The sequence below is a fragment of the Amblyomma mixtum genome, chromosome 1, assembly GCF_055824585.1.
Source record: "Amblyomma mixtum isolate Tamu chromosome 1, ASM5582458v1, whole genome shotgun sequence".
Lineage (NCBI taxonomy): Eukaryota > Metazoa > Arthropoda > Arachnida > Ixodida > Ixodidae > Amblyomma > Amblyomma mixtum.
This window is the reverse complement of record NC_143012.1, coordinates 47,380,542-47,392,064: the sequence shown is the minus strand read 5'-3', so window position 1 is coordinate 47,392,064 and position 11,523 is coordinate 47,380,542. Positions and strand designations below refer to the sequence as shown.

The 11,523-nt window shown below is 49.8% G+C and overlaps 1 protein-coding gene across 4 annotated transcripts in view; it reads left to right on the top strand.

Annotated features, from left to right (window-relative positions):
* Positions 1 to 11,523, top strand: part of Ptp36E (protein tyrosine phosphatase 36E) — a 154,799-nt gene that overhangs the window by 77,247 nt on the left and 66,029 nt on the right. The window contains exon 1 of one of the 4 annotated variants that reach the window (XM_089549705.1): positions 1,178 to 2,931. The exons of 1 other annotated variant lie outside the window; for it this stretch is intronic. The gene's annotated coding sequence lies outside the window, so the exon portion shown is untranslated. Of the gene's footprint in view, positions 1 to 1,177; positions 2,932 to 11,523 lie in introns of those variants that run through there. 2 more of the 4 variants (XM_089549729.1, XM_089549721.1) reach the window with 2 other exon arrangements.

Sequence of the window (11,523 nt, the reverse complement as noted above, 5' to 3'; positions counted from 1 at the left end):
CGCGGTTTAATGACGTCCTAGTCGAAATCAAGAAGAATAAGTAGGCCTGGGCAAGGTATACAATGCGAAGGCAAGATAGCAGGTGGCCTTAAGGGTAACGAAGTGGATTCTAAGAGAAGGCAAGCGTAGCAGAGGGCGGCAGAAAGTTAGGCGGGTGGACGAGATTAAGAAGTCTGCGGGGATACGGTGGCCGCAACTGGCAAAGGACAGGGTTAGTTGGAGAGACATGGGAGAGGTCTTTGCCCTTTAGGGGGCGCAGTCATGATGATGATGATTATCATGAATAGTAAAACTGACTGTAGTGCACATAAGCTTGGTTCCCCATGAATTCCTGCGCTGTCCATTGATGCGAAAACAAGAAACATGTTCCATGAACAGCCCATCAGGAAAAAGCCATTACAGCGAACACCAGTGGTTGATACGGTGCTTTTGATTCCGAAAACTTAGCTCCTAGAGCGCCTCCGGGGTCTGTAGACGTTCACTTAGGCAATCATACGGCATCATGTGACTACGCAAGATAACGTACCATCGCGGTTGTCCGAGTAATTTTAATAACCTCGCCACAGCCAGCTATTAAGCCATTGTTTCCAGCCTGCGTACTTTCCACATCATAATGAGCTGATATGCATGATAAGTTTTCGCAGAGTAAGGGAGGGTACGCGGCTCATCACAGGAAACTAAGTGGCCTCAGTACTTTTCACTGTACATCGAAACAGAACGCGCCATATCAGTGTTTTAAGTAGGCGTGCAAGTACTGCTGCTTCCAAGAAGGCAGCATGACGTAGCCTTCGTTAAAAGCGATCTTGGGCCCGACGGCCTTACGCTATACTGAGCCGCTTGCGCCTCTTAACTGTAGTACTACTGTGGTGTGGAGCAGAGACGAGCCGTGGCAACGGTGCCGGCACGGCGGACATCGGATGGTGGCCGTGGCCTCCTCCCGGCGGCACAGACTCGGGCCGCGGGACGGCCGGATTTAGCACGCGGGGCCCGGTCACGTGCGCATTCCTCGTCGTGACGTCACGGATCGCGGGCGAAATTTTTAGACGCGCCTGTTTTTAGAAGAGCACGAGGCACGCGCACACCAGCAGCCGCCATTCTCTCTCGCTCACCGACCAGCCCAACTGGTGGGAAAGGAGGACTAGCCTCCTCTCCCACCACCCCGCGTCCCACTCTCCTCCGACACCGGCCCGAGCCGTCTTCTTGACGAAGTGCCATCGGAGAAAAAACTCCCGTGAGGCGTCGATGCGGGGTCGGCCGTTCCGGAGTTCGGAAAAGTAGGCGGCGAATCCAGAAGACGGGGCTTTAGGCCAAGTAAGCTTGTTGCCTGCCAGTTGTTTTCCGCGCTGATGTGGTTTGGCCACCTTCTTTTTGCTTGTGCCTCACCGGAATACACAACTCTTTGAACCACCCGGCCACCTACCAGCTGAGTCATCACTCCACAGATCAGCATTGAAGTCCGTGGAAGACGGCGCCTGTCAACCAGCACTGCGTAGTCGTGTTGACGTTGTACACTGAAGGCGTTTCTGGACACTGTTACCCAGATAACCAAGCGTGGATTCATTCAACTGCTCTACTCTTGTCTTTCCCTGACAACAAAGGCAATACGCATTGAACAGTTCCCAGAACAAGGCTCACGACTGCTTTGACTGATCGTTCAGTGACGTCACCTTACTTCTTGGACGTGTTCGCTCAATGTGTCAACGTTAGTTCAAGATCCCTCTCATTTTGGCTTCTTCGTAGACTGACTGTGGCCCAACGTAGGCGACTGCCCGCAGTTGCCGGAAACAGGCCGATCATTTCTCCCGGGTCCAGGCGGTTGCCTGAGACGGATGTCCTGCCATCCGAGGATGCCTCATCAGTCAACGGAGCTGTGACAACACAGGGTAGTTTCCAGGATCTTACAACGAGCCGCTGACTACAACCGGGCGGAATTTCTTGACGCTCCTGACACTTGGGATCTGCTCGTTTAGACTGCGGGGTTCTCTCGAGAAGTGTGATGCTTCATTGTTGAAGCCAACTACGATATTTAATTTACTCTTGCATTCAGTGCGCAGTTCTACGCTTCTAGTCGTTGTCGCTGCGTGTATCTGCGGCTCCGGTGGACCGGCATCAGCTGTGTGCTAGCAACAAAATTTTCACGAATAAGTGTGGCCACTGTCGACGCGGGCGGCGAGGATATCTGTACTTGTTATCTAATCACCTAGGTGGCTTCGTGAAGCCACCCAAGCTCTGTTGACATCTTTGCATCCGTTACCGAGCCGCCACAATCTACCTGTCCAAGCCTTGACGTCAGCTCTTCAAGCGGAGGTTTTGTTGTTTCCGCGGGCGTCTTTTCGCAACAAAAGCTCTTTCGACGCGGCTTCGTCGATGACGTCATTTTTCTTTCGGTCGTCTTTGTGGTGAGACACGAGGTAATAAGCTTTGGACCGCCATTGGGTGAGCGCGCGAAAAGTGGCGTCGGTGACGTAGCACTTCACTCGATGCTTTCTGAGTTGTGAGCTGCATTGCATCAGGGTGTGTCTGACACAAACCGAAGATTCACTCCACCGTTACGCAGTGATCTGCTTCATCGCGCTGTCGCTGCCTCTGCTTCGCCGGAGTGTGCTTTTGTGAGTCTGGGCCGTGTGCAGAAGGCGGTCCCAGCGGTGTCTTGCGTCGACTTGACAGTGGTCCAAGAAGGCGGCTTACTCTGTGTGCGCCTCTGTGATTCGTGTCACGGTCACTGAGAGTGAATTTCGTCTCGGCCAGGTTAACTCATTGCGTGCGCTGCGCACAGCCGTTGAAGAAGTGGTGTGTGTGGCGTTTTGGAGAACGCAGCGTTGCGTGAAAGTGCGTCTTTTCCCGAGGTTACTTTCCCCGGGACTGGAACGGTCGTTTTGACCCGCCGCACTTGCTCGTCTCGGGCTGAAAAGAAGGATTTGTCCGTTCAAGGTGGGTGACTGCCGTTTTCCTGACTGGCCTTTCCTCGGGCACCGCTGACCCTTAATTAACCACTATTATTTGCACTGTTGTCATTGAGCGCGTTCTGTTTTGCCCTAGTTTGTTTTTGAGCACTACAAATACCTCGGCAAAGGGTTATTGTACAGCGAAGGGAAGCAGATGTTGTTTCCTTAGATACCGATAAGAGTGAATGCTATACTGTGGCCTCATTTGACCGGACAAACAAGGTTACACTGCAGGTCGACGCACAAAAACAACGCCAACTATTTTTTTTTCGGCGGCGGCTCGTATCGCGAATAAAAAAAGAAACGCTTGCGATTACGCGTGTGTTCGCTGATAATTTTCTAAGTTGATGCCCAAGTCCAAATATTTCACGCATAAACCAGATACCATCTTTAGGAGTACAGGGGTCAAAAAAGACCACTGAAATTTCGTATTAAAGCGGAAAAGAGCAATGGAGAGTTTTCGGGCATCAAATTAAAACAGAAGCTTCTAGCGTCGCATATTTCACGAAGCTAGTTATATATCAACACCGTGTTGGTGAAGCACTGTCTACCTGCCTTCGTTCAGAACTCATTTTTCTCTCCAGCGAACAGTATCAGCTTCTGAATACGCTTACGGCATTCATATACGCCGTTCCGGCCTAAAAACCATAATCTTCAAAATAATTTTGGAAATTTGGTTATTACTCGGAATGTCCTCAAGGAACGTAGCATCTTGTTCAGAGAGACACGTGCATATTTTCAGACAACTGAAACGAAGATGTATATGTTTAGGGCTGTCCATGTCAGTGCATATTATTTACTCGTTTCATACGTGCGCCCTCACTGCCCTGGCCATGAGCAACACGCTGAACTATCTAAAGCTGTCGGTAATATGCACATGTGCTGCACGTTGCAGCAATTCGTGCCGCCTTGGCAACTAAAGAAGTACCCGGTTTTTAAGCCTTCCCTCGATACATCGCTTCCGTCAGTGTGTGAAATATTGCCGGTGTGCAGTTTGTCACGGGCCTTCAAAAAGCTCGCATGTGCTCATGGTCATTATGACAAGCGACTCAGTTCAAATAACAGCAGCAATTATTCGCCTAGGTAAAAAATTGGATAAGAAATGCACAAGACCGCAAAACCTTTTACACGAAAAAAAAAATGCTCCACAAACTCAGCAACGAACCTTCTTAACACGTTAACCAATGCAAAGATAACGACGATTCACTCAAGTATTCATCGAACCTCTGAATACATTGTAAACGTGCCTGTGGCGTGACCTATGGTTCTTAAGGCTTTTTTAAAAGCCGTACAGCTGGATAACATCGCTGTTTTGTAATCCTGTAAAGACGCATCAAAAGCAGCACGGGAGTGGATGAACCCTCTAAAGGTTCTGTTACACTACACATAAATGCCTCCGAAAGCAGATTGGACAGCCGTAGCAAGTTGGTAGAGCACCGGACGCGAAATTTATAGGCCGAGGTTCGGATCCCACCGGGGGCATGCGGTTATTTTTATTCTGCTTTCTAATCAATTATATTCGAAATAATTTCTCTATTATGACCCCATTGATGAACATCAAAAATTTAAAAAAAATTACCCTATGCTCCTCGGTTTCAGTGACTGTTGGCTTCGGTCATGTATGTCATAACGAGCCCCTCTATTCCCTTCCTTTGTCTGCTTACAAGCAGCTTATGTTATATGCGTAGAGTTGACTGGCGATGGCACTTGTGGTGATGCGTCTTAATAGTTCGCTAATAATCGCGGACGTCTGGTATGGACGATGTTCGATTTATCTTGTTACTCTCGTTCGCTTGAATATCGAAATGTAGCTCGCTTTTTTATATGAACATTATTTTCAGCTAAGCAACGAATCCGCTCTGTCATTCATTCACACTTAAGCGCATACACTAGGCAGGAGATGCTGACAAGACCATACGAACAGGCACTCGTCATCGCGTCGAGTCATGTGTGTTCGCTTACGTGTCAATCAATGGATAATTCTGGAGGACAACAGTTGGTTTGAACTTCCCATAATATAGCAGCACGGAAGACTGTGACCAAGAACGAGGCAAGAAAACAAAGCGCTGTTACAGTCTTTCGCGCTGTTATATGATGGCAATGGGTAATCAACTCGCCCAAAACCCTGTTGATGCACAGCCATTATGCTGCTCGCGGCGCTACCGCGGTAACTGGTGCTCGTACTGTCACGTGGCTTGCTGAAAGCACGGATGCAGATGAGCGTGGCCGACAAAAAAAAACGCCATGAAACTATTTGTTTGACTAAACTGTGCCAGCAAAGAAGCAAAACTCGCCGGTGGCGAGCACAAAGTGTGATTAGCAAGAGTCGAAAATCAAAATTCCTGTTGCTATAGATGTGCTGAGTTTATAGATGACCAGGAACTTTCAAGATTAGGTGCTCAAATCATCGGCAACAATAGTGAACGTCACACTTGAACGTAGTGAACGTACCAACTCGCCCAAGCGTCAGTTTTAGTCGGTTTTATCGCAGCAAACGTTCCGCGCGGTTACAATCATTCCTGCGAAATCTAGGCTCTTCTCGTGTGGGAAATAAAGCGTTAAGGCCATGCGGTAAGGCGAAAAACAGAACATAACCAAAATATGAAGATAAACAATGTGTGTTGCGGGAAAACGTACACTTTTGCTTGCTTGTTTACTTTCTATTCAGGCACGCCACCTATCGCACTTACTTGTCCTGCTTATTAGTCTCTGTGCCTCGACTCGTACCCGGCCATCGTGGTTTTTGAAGGAATACAGCTTATAGCTGCCATCGGCACCCCTTGATGAAACAGAAGTATAAAAGTTAGAACCTGAGACGATGTCTTAAAGCAACCGACAGACGACACAGTCGTTTGTTGGAACTGCCATACGAATAAGCTGTGGATTAGTACGTGTTGTAACGAATGGGTATGCTTTAGTTGCCGCGGTCAAAACGTGTTGTCCAGTGGCTTTAATAGTTTTCTACACGTTAAACACCACTAAGCCTACCGCTGACTCCTCAACTCGTTAATTGCCAGCTCGCTCAGTGCAGCAGGTCGGCCCTCTTGCTGACTCTGCACCCCAGCCGGGACCACGACCGTTTTCACTGTGGTGACCCGGATTCCGTTCCAGAAGCACGGAGGAAGGCGGCTCGTGTGGGGCCATTGGGTCAATGCCGCACACCGCCGGAACCTGCTTTTTCTGCGCCGTCTAGGAACACAGATTCGTACTTCGCGATCAAATTACTCCGGCAAGATGGCCAAAGATGACCCTAAATGACGTTTGTCTCCCGTTTGTTCGGCCGGAAAATACAGTTCTGTCTTTAAATGAAGGACTCCTGCTTCTGTTCTGTTTCGGGAAGCTTCCGTCTGACCTCGTGCGCATGGATGCAGCGAGTATCAGGAGTCATTAAGATCACCGTCACAGTCGCCTTCATACGCTGGACCGAGACTTGCGCTGAAGGATGCCGTCCGCCCGTCACTCAAAACACTGAAGCCTGCAGTACACACTAAGCTTCGAAGGGTCCTTCGCTTCTTAGAAGCAGCACCATGTTTGCTCTGCGGATCATTGACTGTGATTCATGGCTGACCATACAAAAATAGGTCATATTTCTGGTGGAACTCCGTTAGGATCAAGAGCTACAGTTGCAGGATGACACTGTGGCACTCCTGAACAATCGGAGTCGGCCAGAAGTCATTTCAGGCCCTTAATTGGTCTCGCCAATGATAGCCAGGGCCAGCCACGATGGCCCTGAGGATCTTTATACACTCGAGACGTCTGGACTCGTCTTTGATCGGTGGCTTCCTCTTCGTCTGTGCCACCGGCTTAATCTGATCTTCGCGGCCATTATGGTCATCCTAATTTATTTGAAATTGACCCCTCCGTTTTGCCTTTTGTTGGTAACAGGCAAGACATTAATTGACTGGCGTGACTTTTAAGCTTTTCCTGGTTGCGTTCTGTCCAGAATATTGCCACGTATCATTGTAGTGTCCGTTCGTTCGCGCAAGGCCGCAGGAGAGGGGTGTTATCATTTGTGTTCGTGACGCGAGAATCGACCGGACTAATCTCGATTGATCACAGCCATGCCGAGCTGCATCTACGTGTTTCCAGATTACTCTAGACGATCTCGAACTGTTATCTCGAAGTTTCCTTGCCGGCTTTAAATTGAACGGTGCCGCGAGCAGCGGGCATTCGTAGTTCGACGACCGACGAGCACGTTTGTTGCTTACGCCGCCGCCGAGTGATTCAGTTATTTTGCGGGCGCAAGTCAGCCCAAATAAAGAGCTTCGTTTCCAAGACTGGCTGGTGTCTTCCTGACCACTGGACTGCCGTCACTACAACGTGACATCTGGTGGATGTGCTGGCTAGCCTTCCATGTACCGGACACCCCCAGCAAGTCGCGACGCCAGCCCTTCGAGTCATTCACCGGAGGACTTGACTCCAGTCTACGACGTAGCCTCTTGGAGCCTCCAGCCATGACTTACGCCGCAGCAGTGCGCCGTCCTGCACCTCGACGACGGCACCTAAGCCCCTATCGCCATTAGCCAGCGCTGGAGCGCCGCCCTCTCGCCCCAACTCGCTCGTCCTATGAGCGTCGCATACGGCCTAGGAAATGCGACGAGTGGAGAACACCCGACCAGCGCCGCCAATATGCTTCCACTGCGGAGAAGCCGGTGACATTCTCCGGTACTGCCCATACAGGAGAATGGGCATCCGAGGATTTTCTTACGACGCCCCACGACCCCGACCTGGCCTGCGACCAGCCGCAATCGAAGAGTTCTTGCGTCGGGAAGAATACTCATCGCCGAGCCGCCCATCTCATTCTCCGTCGCCTTCGTCACCGCGCTATGTATCTCCTAGCCGAGACTACGCAGTGCGCGGACGCTCCCCCGGCCCCCGAAGGTTAAACTGGATAAAGCAGTCTCAGGAGGTGAGGTTGCTTCTGAACGCAAGAACTAAGACCGTCCATCGACGAAAACACAAGACTATGCCTCAACTACGACGTCAACCCCTACGACGACGACACCTACGACGACGGCCCCTACGACGACGGCCCCTACGACGACGGCCCCTACGACGACGGCCCCTACGACGACGACGGCCCCTACGACGACGACGGCCCCTACGACGACGACGGCCCCTACGACGACGACGACCCCTACGACGACGACGACCCCTACGACGACGACGACCCCTACGACGACGACGACCCCTACGACGACGACGACCCCTACGACGACGACGACAACTACGACGACGACGACACAGCCAGACTTGAAGCTTTTACCGCTGCCCTGAAACCTTATTACGAACGCTAAAGGACTCGAAGTTCGTATTCTGCGCGTTTATTTTCATTATAAAGCATCGAGACGATGCTTCTTTGGAAGGGGGGTAATGCCACGTATCATTGTAGTGTCCGTTCGTTCGCGCAAGGCCGCAGGAGAGGGGTGTTATCATTTGTGTTCGTGACGCGAGAATCGACCGGACTAATCTCCATTGATCACAGCCATGCCGAGCTGCATCTACGTGTTTCCAGATTACTCTAGACGATCTCGAACTGTTATCTCGAAGTTTCTTTGCCGGCTTTAAATGGAACGATGCCGCGAGCAGCGGGGATTCGTAGTTCGACGACCGACGAGCACGTTTGTTGCTTACGCCGCCGCCGAGTGATTCAGTTATTTTGCGGGCGCAAGTCAGCCCAAAATAAAGAGCTTCGTTTCCAAGACTGGCTGGTGTCTTCCTGACCACTGGACTGCCGTCACTACAACGTGACAATATAGACATACAGTTCACGGGGTACGAAAACGGGCGACCGTAAAGCAAGCACACCCCCCACGCACATAATTTGCAAACGCGCACACAAAGCAAATATTGCCGAATAATAAACGTTGTCCTTACTGCGCAAGCGGACTCCCGGTTTTTATTTTTTTTTATATTTTCAGCCGTAGTTCTTCTCGAATGAAGCGGTTGTGAAAAGAACCAAGAATCGGTCCTTTCGGTGATCATTTTTACTACTTCCTAACCATCGAACTTAGTGTATTTTTGCAAGGGAGCGCTGTCTTCGTGCCACTTAAGACTTGATTACTCTACTTTGGTGTATTCGGCTACTTCATCTGCATGCCAGGAGTGCTAGGAGCGGACAAGTAGAAACTGATGAGAGGTGCTGTAACAAGAAAGCGTAGTAGAAGAGCGCTGAAGCTGCATACTGTGTAGTCAGTCGATGGGGAATGATTTCCAGGAGTGGGAAAATGACTTAGCCTATTCTCTCTGCATGGTCCTACTCGCTTTAGCTTTTATCATAATGGGTGCCAGTATAAGCTTTCCTCATTGGTTAAGTCTTTGACAAACGTAACAGACCCAATGCTCATGTGTCTGAAACTTGCCTATGTACATAGTCTACTGACTCACCCCTTGTAAGGGATCGTTAGTGTACGCGGGGCCATCGGAACGCGGCTGGGAGCGCTCAAAGCGAAGCGTCTCCTTCCTTGGAACGCGGCCGCTCGCGAACGCGCCGGGAACTACGGGTGTCCCCCGCCCCGCGGTACCGTTTCGCGCACGTGCTGGCGCGAAAGTGTATTTGTCTTTGTTTTTCACTTTTATTGTGCAATGGAAAGGGCGTTTTGCCCTACGGAAGCTGGAGGGCTGGCCATGCTCTCGGTAAACCAATCATGTGAGCAGTGTAACATGATTGGTTGCTACGAAATGTGGGCCGGGCCTTTAGGTCTTTAAAACCGGACCCCGGAGCCGGAAGCGGGGTTCTGCGCTATGGCGAGATGCTACGCATCTTCGGCTACGCCGAGTAGGGGCCTCCCCTAGTGTTAGCCAGTTCCACCTTTTTGTTGTTTGTCCTTTTGGCCGTTGTATCTAACTTGTATATTCTGTAAACATTTGTATATAAATCTTCAGTTATTGCCTTTTTTATCCCTGCATCTCAACTGATCACAAGAGACCGTCTCTGACGGGGCACCCCTGGTGCGAAGATCAAGCTTCAGTCTTGAGAGTTAAACCAACCGTCTCTGGCGGGGCACCTCTGGTGCAAGGGAAGAAAAGAACCTGTCAAATTTACTCCCCTTGTGGTACAAGGATGTAGACTACAAAGCACAATAGCCGCCTACTCCCTTACGTTCTTATGCAAACACACTCGCACCTACACATAATCACATACTCAATCAGAAGATCTGGAAGTGTAAGATGCGTGCAGGTATGTAAAAGTATATCTTGATGTCATCTTCGGTCACGTTGGTGAATTTCTTCTGCTTTTGCAAAAGAAATTGCATATCCTAACTCGTGCAGTTGCTCCTACATGGAATTTTGTTCAGAGATGTTGTGTGGGAAAGTTATATTACTGACTAGAGCCCCCGCAGTGGCACAGTGGTTATGGTGCTCAGCTGCTGACCCGAAAGACGCGGGTTCGCCCACCGGCCACGGTGGTCGAATTTCGATGGAGGTGAAATTCAAGAGGCCCGTGTACTGTGCGATGTCAGTGCACGTTAGAGAACCCTGGGCGGTCAAAATTTCCGGAGCCCTTCACTACGCTGTGGCTCATAGCCTGAGTCGCTTTGGGAAGTTCAACCCCATAAAACCAAACCAATCTTGTAGGGACTAGGTCCTCCGTGTTCTGTGGGATATGCTGTGCACATGGTGATTGTGAGTTAGTGGGCTGCTGCAGAGTTGTAGAGTTTACAGTCGTTACCCTCTATCAGGGCTTTTGCCCATTCAGTGTTCAAAATCAGATGAGAGGCTGTATTTCCCGACATGGAGATTTGTGTATCAGGGCACTATGGTGATTTTCTGGTATATTTATGCTACGTAGACGCCACTGAGGGTTAGTCACGCGTACATGTTCGTCTCTTCGTTTGGTGATGATTATGATTGGTAAAAGCCGCGTTGCTGCATTGCTAAACCAACCTTCGAAAAAAAACTGTCTCGGGCATTCAGCAGTTTTCTAATTTACTATGGCACCAGAATTCCGCATGGATTGTCGGCTTATCAGAACCGTCCGTGAAGAACATCCTCTCTTGGTAAACACGATGTGAATGCATAGAACTAACTTTTTTTTAGTTAGCGCTGGTGTGCGCCTCAGATACTGTGTTTAATGGGCCCCTCTCCGCGTCTGGTTACCACCACAGCCCTCATAAAATATGCCAAGACAAGTTACATAGTGCGTAGTATATTCGCTAATGTACATAGGACCGTCGCGGTTCGAACAAAGCATTTATTTATAGCGTCGTAGCGCAGTAGCTTGGTCGATGTTGCTCCCACGGTACGTCGCCCCAAAACTCGTATCTCTAAAATTTTTCTCATTCCATCATTCCCATATGAATTGCATTTTTTTTAGTCTGGCTCGTCGTGAGGTAAACTAATGTTGCGCTCCTGTCGACGGTGATCTAAGTATGCTGCATCGTAGCGCACACATATTGCGCCGCTGTAGAGGATGGCAAACGATCCGTTTCCATATAGCAGTTTCTACAGGCATATGGTGTTCATACTAGCGTGGCACGGATGGTATTTTCGCTTATATTACATAGGGGAAATGAAAAGCAGATTGACGGCGCTGAAAACAAATGCCTCCATCACGCGAAGTTAATTTGCGCACTTA